Raw genomic sequence first — 10,046 nt, 5'->3', positions numbered from 1 at the left:
GTCCAAAGTTATCCAGTGAGCTTTATGGCTAAATGGAGATTTGGACTGAGATCTGAAACTGACCTGCTTAATATATTATGTGAGACATTAGATTGATTTTTCCTAGCATCCCGTGTTGCTAGCTGCACTTCCCTTGTCTGGTGGCAGTTGAAGGCCAAAACATCTGGAGGGCACCAGGTTGAAGGAGACTGCAAAAACGCATCACAGTGACAACTGAAAAGACTAAGTTTTCCAATGTGTGTCATTTGTGCTTTGTGAGATGGTTGAGTTAGTGAACAGCCTCATTACCATTAAATGGGTTTCTGTGGTACAGAAGTATGTGAGAACTCCACATGAAATCATGTATCACACCAAAAAGGCTGATGAGAAGTATTGTCAGCCATGCTGATGAAACCTAGTTTTTGAGATGGAGCAGGCCTTGGTGACACCACTGTTGGAGATCCTTCTATTCGTGTTGGTACCTTCTGAAATAAAGTGTACAGGAGTATAAATGTATAAGAAGAGAAAATAGGTGCACACCTTTAAAAAATAAAGAACTTTATTTCTGTGTATGTAGTTCTTTGTCTTTCTCCACAATGACATTCATGGACTCATTATTTTAGAACCATCATTCTCAGGGTGCACAAGCAGAAATCATAGTTGTTGTGTATTCATGTGCTAGACAGTTCTGTGCCCATTGACTTACTGCTGCAAATCACACTTTGAGATCCCATTTCTCCCACTAGTACTGTACAACTTGAATGTATACTTACTTTGTTTGCAAGAGCAGCATCTGCAAGAATAGCACATAATAATTTTAACTGAACTCTCTGAACTGCATACAGGTTCATAAACTTGCAGCATTCAGTACATGGCTATGCTGTACTGCTAGAGACAGGAAACAGGAAATTAGAAGAGGGGCAAGAAAGTAGGTGACAGGGTCCAATGGCAAGACCAGCTCTGAAATGTGTTCCCTTAGGAGGATTCAGAATTTAAGAGACATGCCCTGAAGAGCAGCCGGCAGAACCCAGCTGTGAGCATGTCCTATAGTCTCACATTCGCCAAGACTAGTGTAAAGGAACAGAAGTGAGTTTCCTTCTGATTAACAGCCTTGTTTCAGTGTTTAAGTAGTTAAATTTCAGCAAGAAGTAAATTTGCTGGTGGCCGGACAGAGGAAAACCACCAGATGTAGAAAAATAAATACTAGTACCTGACTTTGCAAGAGGGGAAGTGACAAATATGAAAAGGTAACAGATATTTGAGTTGGAGAGCCAAGCGGATATCTGGGTTAAACCAACCTCTCTGTGACATCGCTACATCCCCTCTCAGGGATAAAACATTCCAGGCCTGGCCTTGTGGTTTGGCCCCTTAATAGACTTTCCAAGCCCCTTCTCCCAATTTCCTACTTCCTGCCTTCCTCTTATAACTGTACTATAAATACCTCCTTTTTATGACTTGAAATATGTTTCTGGTAGATTAATGGTGCAATCCCATATACCAGGGTGCAGGATGTCTGGCCCTCCAGATGTGGTTAGCCTGCAGCTCTCATCAGCCCTAGCTAGCATACCAGTGGTGAAGGCATGGTAGATGCAGCCCAAACACAACTGGAGAGCCACATATTCCCTGCTCCTGCCATTTGTGCTTACTTGCAGGTAAACTCTAGTAAATCACTGCTGTGTACTTCCAATAGACAAGTGTAGGATTGGGTGGCATGTTTATAATCATGTGCTCACTTCTTTGGGAGTACTAAATACAGCAAGCCTGAATTCTTAGTAAAGCTGCATAGACTTTTTCTGCACAGAAGACACATCTGAAGTAATATCGTTTCTTCTGCAAATAACTTTGTATAATCTGCCATTCACCAGACACAAAAATGCATGTGAACCAGCCAACCTCCACAAGTGGCAAACATATTTTAGATGCCCATGTACTATCAACAAAATGTTTGGTGAATGGGGTTCTTTTTCAGCCTTGAAAGTTATTTGCTAGTGCAACTAGATAATGTCTTATTCATGATGCTTTTAGTACCCAAAGCAAAAATATCTAGCAGGGAATTAGACACCTTGGAGCACACACAGTTCCTATTCCTATTTAATCTATAATCCCTTTTTTGTTTCTGAATTTTCATTCCCATTTATTCTTTCTTTTTTAAGTTGCAGATTTTCCTATAAAGACTGAGTGATCAAGGACGGTAGGACTATTAACTTGCAAAACAGTTGTTTTTGTCCTTGCCTGTATTGAATAAGTGTATAAAGAGCAAAATTTAGGTTTTGTTGGAAGCTAAATCATATTTGCCTGAGGACAAGATTTCTAATGTATTGTCAAAGGCATTTTTGGAAGCATACACAGCAGGAATGGCTTTTCAGCACAATAGGAATTTCTATGCAATGAGAAAAACCAGTATGCATGCACATTCTATTTCCATAAACATATTTTGGAAGCATATATGTATCTTAAATCATTTCATTTATCCCATTTTTCAGAACAATAACAGTTATACTCTATAAATATTTGGTGCCTCTTGGAGTGTTCAAATGCCTCATCCAGGCCTCTCAATGGACTGTTTCAAGCATTTATGGCAATGCCAGACAGCACCTGTGCACATGTCTGGACAGAAATGGTGTAATATTTAGAGAAACATTTAAGTACATAATGCTCCTTCCCTGATGTCCTTGTGAAGTACCTATTTCACTCAGCAGAATATAGTCTTATTTGCAGAGCATACCATAAATGAGTCATGGCTTGTCTTTGTTCTATAGTTTAAACGTTCATGTCAACCCACTGCTTTTCTTACAAAACTCCACCTGTCCAGTAGTCCTGTCTGTTGTGGAATCCACAAATTGGATCCATAGGCTAAATTCCATTTTGGAATTTCTTGGGAGCCATGTTCTGTTGGGGAACAAGGCTGAAGGCAAAAGGGTCAGGGCCAAAATATTAAGACAAAAATGCCAGCATGTTTTACTTCCAACTTACAGCCCTTACTGCCAGAAACTAAGCCTTGGGAAGGGGGATTGCAACCTTTTAAAATGGGGGAAACCTGTAGAAAAGCAAGGAAACTATCCAGCCATCCACAGCCAGGGCAAAAGGGTTAGCCAGATTTAACTCCTAGCTCTGAGGTCCAACACTTCTGCAGTTAGCAAATGGAATTTGCCAGCATTCAGACAGATCAATTTTCTGAGAAAATGGATGTTTAAGGCTGTGAAAATGGACTGCAGTCTGGGATTTCACGCATACATGCACGTGTTCTTCATAGTCCACGTGTTGTTTGGAATTAACAATGCCAGGTTCTCATTTTTATCATATGACTCATGCCATCCCCACTAAATTGTGCTTTTAGTTTTAAAAAGTATTTTATGAACATTTATTCATTTTTTCTCCAGTTCAGTGAGGAAGGAAATATGTTTGTTTATCATCCCTCGGTGTTTATCTGTAAAAGCTCTTTTTTGCTTTGGGCTTTTAAATTGTGCAAAACAAGGCAAGTAGGTTGATCCTCAGTGTGTTTTGCCAGATTGTGGATCCTGTAAGACAGCAGGGCTTGTTGTAGCAAATCACAGACTGAATATTCTCGAAAGAATACTATAGAGCATTTTTGCTCAGCCTCCTCCTTTATTCCTTTTTGGTGATTCAACAGATAGCAAAACACTCTTTCTGTGTTTCACAGGTATACAGAATTTTATTTAACTTGTATGAATCTTCTCATTACCTGAATCGCTGGGTATTCCCCAGGTAGACTTTTGTAAATATAAGCACATGCAAATTGCCTTCCTATGTAGACATTCTGAAGTTTCCACCATTCAGGTTAAGTTAGATTTGAAAAGAAATAAGGTAGCACTTGTAGTTCTTTGCTTTTAATAGAGCAGGTAAAACTGTTTCCATGACGTCTAAATGTCAGGAAAAGCCAGTTAAGGCTATTTTCCCTATTAATATAACCTAAATTCATAGTTGCACAATGTACAACATCTTGGGGTGCTTCTGTGTGTGAGAAAGAGACAGACAGGAAGAAGACTCCATGTATTTATAGAAATGTTTGTATGTGTCTTGAGTAGGACCAAAGGAAGAAAATGAAGAAGTTAAAACTCTTAGTTTGTCAGAGATGTTAGGCCCTGCCTCTGGGATAAAAGTGTATTCTGTTCAGATTAGCCAGCTCTTTTTTTCTCAGGTTTTCTTGCCTTGACCACACTCATGCCAGTCAGTCAATCAACAGGTAAAGCTTTCCCGTTACTCAAATTCCATGCTGAAGCAGCTATAGCTATTACATTTCTTCTTGTAATTTGCTCAGCAGCTATTTCCCCCTCTGTCTGGGGCTAGGTAAGATGCAGAAACAAAAATCAACAGATGATGTCCCTCCTGACATACAGACACAGGGGCTGAAAAAGCCTCACCTTCCAAGGCGCAGTGTGGCGTAATGGTTAAGAGCATGGGACTTGGAGATCTGGGTTCTAGTCTTTACTCAGGAGCTCACTGGGTGACTTTGGGCCTGTCACAGACTCTTCGCCTCAGACTCTTAGTTAGTTTTGTGGATGAGATGGAGAGGAAGAAGAGATTTATGTAAGTTGCCTTGAGTTCTTTGAAAGGAAAAAAGGTGGGTTATAAATATAACAAGCAAATTCCTGCTTGTTAGATAACTGGTAAATACACAGGAACTCCACCATAAAAAGGTGGCAAGTGCATATGTCCTGCTGTTGACACAGGAATCTTGCTAACAGGACAACAAAGCTTTTGATATTTCACTTTATCTGAGTTACACATAGAATGCATCAGAAGGTTATTTCCTAGTGGAGGGAGGTTTTCTGTAACAAACTCTGTACTAGCTGCTTCCAGCTACATCAGAGTTGTTGGAGAACCCAGTAAGAAAGTTCCCTTTGGGGAGGTCAGCTGTTCTGGCAGCTTACCTTGATGCTCTTTCAGAGCTACCTAAATAAGCTTTCTGTGTGCTTTTGACTTGGGTTTGTGCCCAAGCACTGAGACCATTGAAAAATGCCCCTGGTGTGTTGTCTAGTTTGGATGTCTGCCTTTGTGCATGTATTGTCACAGCTCAGCAATGACCTTGATGACTTCCTGAACCCACTCAGCTGTCTGTTTCTGTCTGATCATATTGCTAATTAACTGGAAAGCTGATTTCCTCGCACACACGCTCCTTTATGCTGTGCACAGTGTGTGAATGCAACCAGGAAACTTTTCCCGTGCCCCAAGGGGTGCTTCTGTGCCTCTGCCATGACCCCTGGCTGAGTAGGAGAGAAAGAGTCGCTATGCAATGGCTTAGCCAGCTTTTTTATTTTTGTTAATAGGTTAATTAAAATTCCGCCTTTCTCTTCACCCTATCGTTATGCTTCAGCCTTGGAAGAGACGGAGTGGTGGAGGACATCAGCTACAGAGCAACCTTTCCTGGCTTCTCTGGGAAGGCTGTGCCGGTTGATCCTTCCTTTCCTTTCTGTGTGCTTTGCTATAAATATCCAAAACAGGGAGGGGGAAATTAAGGTGTGCCACTCCAGCAGCAGCGTGCCCACAAATATGTTTGGAAACTGATAACTTTAAAGTCCATGCAAAGCACGGGTGGGAATAGGTCTGCAGATTTAACTTGGATGTTTTCCTCCCAAGCCTCTTGGCTTTACTAGAAACTGACCCCAGCAATCTAGTATTGTTATGCTTTATAAAACAAAAATAATAACCTGTTTATGGGGTGGTCTGTGGGAGGCAACAGATTTTACCGAGCAGCTTGGGAGATGTGAGCAAGTAAATAAATTAAACAAATGGGCACATTGAAGGTCTCTTTGCATAACAACCCCTTCCCTTCCCTTCCCTCCCCCTCCCCCTTTTACGCCATACAATTCTCAGTTGGAATCCTGCAGGCAGGGACTGTCACGTTCAGTTGACTGTAAGCTACTCTACTAGAAATAAATGGTTTGGCAAGTTAGTGCAAAAGTGAAAGTGCAAAAAATAGAATGTATACTTCCCCTTGCCACCAATATGCACTTGTTCAGTCAGCACCACTCAGTTGTCCACTTGTCACTCCCACCTAGTTTGTGCATGGTCGGCTGGAGCAGACAAAGAACCAGCGTCAGCTGTACAGACTGTGGGACTTCGATCTACCTTGGACCTGACCCTCTTCTAAAGCTCTGTGAATGGTGTGGAAGGGATCTATGATGAGGAGGGGCTTAGCTCAGTGGAGCAGGGGACATGGCTCAGCATTAGAAGCACATGCTCTGTCCATAGATAGTCCCAGGTGCTAGAGCAGGAAGAGTGTCTGCTTGGAGAGCTGCTGCTGCCAGTCGGTATTGGCTGTCCTGGGCCAGACGGACATCGTGTTGACAGTCCTGGGCTGGATGAACCTAGCACTGGGGTCCATGTCTTGATTTGGTCAAAGGCAGCTTCCTGTGTTCCTATAAAATGCAAATAAATGTAGGTTGCAGTAGAGGAAGAGGGGAAATAGAGTGAAAAGCTCCTCTTGATACACTTTCACTTCTAAAGGTTGATATGCTCATTGGGTATGTGGTTGCCACAGTGAAGTCTTTGTACTGTAACTGTGAGCCCAAGGGGAATCGGATGCATACACTTATGGTTCCATATGGGCTTCAGCTTTATTGCACACTAGAAAGCACCAGAAATACTGCTGCTTCATAACAGGCAGAAGGATTACCACTTGCAGGCATTCAAAATATTTTCTGTGGCTTCTGTGCCTGTGGCTGCAGGCAGTCAATGAGCTTATCTGACTTTGTTGCCAGTTCCTCTCCTGACATGTTCTGTGAGATCTTTGTGTCACCAGTGAGGCAGAAGCATTGGAAAGTATGTGTAGCTATACATGTGCATGGGCCACTTTTTCTTATTGTATGAGTTATTTGTAATAATTCAGTTTGTTTATCCAACTGTTATAACAGCCTGCCCTTCAGTTTAAAACAACCAGGATGGTTTACAAGATGTTGTTAGAACAGTAAGTAGGCATCAGACGGATCTAAAAGCAGAATGAACAATGCAACAGGTGGGCAAATAAAAAGTTATATGCTTGGCATCAGAAAGATAGATGATTCGGTGCCAGGTAAACCTTTCTGGGGAATGCCAGATAGAGTGCCACCAATATGCCAGGTGAACTTTTCAGATGGGGTGTCACCACTAAGAAGACCCTTTCTGAAGTTCTGAAGAAACGGGGAGACATTTTGATTCCAAAGTACACAGATGTACAGATATTGTTGGCATTTTATGACATGACTTACTGGGCTTGTGACAAGTACTGAGTCCTACACAAAAAAAGATAATTATCTGAGGTCTTCATTGTGTACCCAGACTGCAACTTGCTAGCCCCTTTGTTTGTGTTTGGGGCAGGGCCGAGTGATGGCAGGCTGAGTCATAGTCTGGGTTCTGTGAACCAGGACAATCTGCCCCGTGAAGCTGCTCTGATTGTCTGGCAATGATTACCCAGACCTGTAAAGCATTCAGAAAATGTACCCAGAAGGCTTCCTTGTTTTGGAAAAATTAATGGTCCTTACAACCTGCATTCCCATCTACCAAGTCTTGGAGATACTTCTGAGTTACTGTCATTTGCTGGGCCAGGGTTATTTTCTTTTCACAACATAAGGCAGCTGGCGCCAAGAAAGCAGACTTTCCTAATGAACAAACATAGAATCCAGGAAAAATTTATAGCAAAAGCAAGAAGAGGCAGTTGGCATTTCTTTGCACAAAAGTTCCCTTTAGCTAAAGTTTTTGTTGTGAAGAAATTGCAAATATTTCCAGTTGTTGCAGAGAGGAGAAAGGAATAAACTGGCACAAGATGCTTGAAGTCATGCCTGCAGCCAAAAACACTTTAAAGGTAGAAGTTTGCACCAGGTAAAAAGGAGTAAGTTCTAGTTCACAGAAGTAAGGAAGTGCTTTTGATGGTGTACTTCAGTGCTGTGCCACTTAAGTATGGAACATTCACAGAGGGGGCCAACATTAACAAGGCTATTCCTTTCCTTAAAGCATGCCTTGTCATTGCTTTCTTTAAAAAGATGGTTGTGAAAACAAATTCTTTGAAGAATGTGCACCCTCTTTCCAATGCTCTTCCTCTCTCCAGCACTGGAGATATTGTTGATGTATGTAGTTTTGTTTGTTAGATGGGGCGGAGGTCTCTCTTTGCAATAAGGCTGCTCCCTGGTCCATTATGAGCAAAGAGGATACTGCGTCTATTCCTTAAGTAACTTTAGCATTAAAGGATAGTCTGGAGAGGTGGGTTGGTAACCCTCTATATAAATCCCCAGTCTGTTCAAAGTATGTTTTAATTACTAGCCTATTCTTGGAGGGCAGAAAGGGGTGTGCATAAATTGCATCCTAGTTAAATATATATGTGTGTGTGCGTGTTCCTTTTGACTTCGACAGCTGCTTAATCAGTCATCTTAGGCAGGTACTCTAATATGCAGGAAAGAATTTGTGGGGCCCACACAGTCCCCCTGAAGTCTATCCATGTTTCCAAACACCTCTTTGGCTAAAGTGGTTTTGCTGTAGCTCCTACGTGCAAAAATGTGAGCAAAACATGTGATCAGTAAGGTCTAGTCTCTTTGCAGAAATGCTGGCACCCATCCCAGTGGGGTGAGGTTTTGGAGAAAGGAGAGATGGCCCTCTGACATTCCAGCAAAGAACTGCCTTTGAGCGTGGGGCTCCTTTGGACTCCTCCTTGGAAAAGGTCATACCGGAAAGCTCAAGAAGTGCCCCCTTTCTTATGTTTTTGTGGGGAAAGTATGTTCTGATGGTTCATGGAGCTGATGCGAATCCTTCATTTTGATACCAACCCATTTAGCGTTAAGCACATAGAACTAGTAATACTGCAAGTATCAGAATAGAAGTAAGCAAAGAAAATCAAAAGTTCACATGAGAGAATTAAGATGTATTATAAACTGAGCACATGAGACACTGAAGCTAACTTGTGTTTAACACAATTTTCAAAATCTGCCACACTACCTTTTAAATTATGGTTTTGTCTGTCTTTGCTGTTGATTTTTCATAAACCATAATTTTTCAATGAGGAAAAGGGGATCTCTAAGTAGCTAAATGCCCTTTTGTGACATCTTTACACATTTTAGTTTACTTGTCTGTTGCTTTTTGGTTTATGGTTAAATGGGGCAATTTACTTAAATAATCAAGTTATAATATGCTGTCTTCCTTATACTCATTTAATTTCCAGATGACATTTCTTTGGGAAAAAGTCAATCTTTTCTAATAAACTCTAATTTTAAGCACTCACAAGCTACCCAGAGACCTTAAAACTGCACTTTGATTTATGTGCCTCGTTGTTACATAATGTAGTGATGGACATTGGTTTATATGGCATCAAATTATAAATTTTTGTATACCAGTTGCCGGGAGACAAAAATGCTAGAATGTTGCCTTTACTTCTTTAAAATATATATCATCCACCCACATACATATATGTGAAGAATCTAATGCAGCTAATGACAAAGATAAAACTAAAAGGTAGAATGCCTTTCAGTGGCACTAAATCAGTGGCAGAAATATAAGCATGTAGCAGCACTAAAATATTCTTCAAAAATCCAGAGAGAATTAAAACTGATTCTATAAAAGTAAGGGTTTACTGATGTCCATTAGAGAGGACGAGACATGGACTGCTTTCAGAAGGGAGGCCACATGCAGCCGCCAAAAAGACCCTTCCCTTGATGCCAACTAATTATATTTCTGGGGAAGCTGAGATGCACAGGAGGGCCTCCAAAGATTATCTTAACAGGTAGGCAGACTTGCATGGGTGAAGGGAGTCCTTGTCTTAAACCATACAGGACCTTAATGCTCATTTCCAATAGTTTGGGTTATACCCAGAGAAACACTGGAAGTCCGTGCAGCTGTCTCGGCAAGGGAACTGCATGTTCTCTGCATGCATCCCCTGTTCATGGATTGGCCATTGCATTCTGGACGGTTTGCAGTTTCCGAGTGCTCTTCAAAGACAGCATTATGTAAAGCACGCTGCAGTAATACAGACGTGATGCAATGAAGGCATGTGTCATTGTGTCGGATCTGCACTCTCCAGGAATGGACATGTTGGCACACGGGATTCAGCTGGGAAGAAGGTCCTTCTGTCCTGAGCACAGCTG

The 10,046-nt window shown here is 41.5% G+C and overlaps 2 protein-coding genes across 4 annotated transcripts in view; one reads left to right on the top strand and one right to left on the bottom strand.

Moving 5' to 3' along the window:
* SYN3 (synapsin III) overlaps positions 1-10,046 on the bottom strand; it is a 179,650-nt gene that overhangs the window by 103,618 nt on the left and 65,986 nt on the right. The window lies entirely within an intron of this gene.
* Positions 1-10,046, top strand: part of TIMP3 (TIMP metallopeptidase inhibitor 3) — a 36,842-nt gene that overhangs the window by 1,093 nt on the left and 25,703 nt on the right. The window lies entirely within an intron of this gene.

The sequence above is a fragment of the Varanus komodoensis genome, unplaced genomic scaffold, assembly GCF_004798865.1.
Source record: "Varanus komodoensis strain SLA01 unplaced genomic scaffold, ASM479886v1 scaffold39, whole genome shotgun sequence".
NCBI lineage: Eukaryota > Metazoa > Chordata > Lepidosauria > Squamata > Varanidae > Varanus > Varanus komodoensis.
The sequence above is the reverse complement of the archived record's forward strand: the minus strand, read 5'-3'. Positions and strand labels throughout refer to the sequence as shown.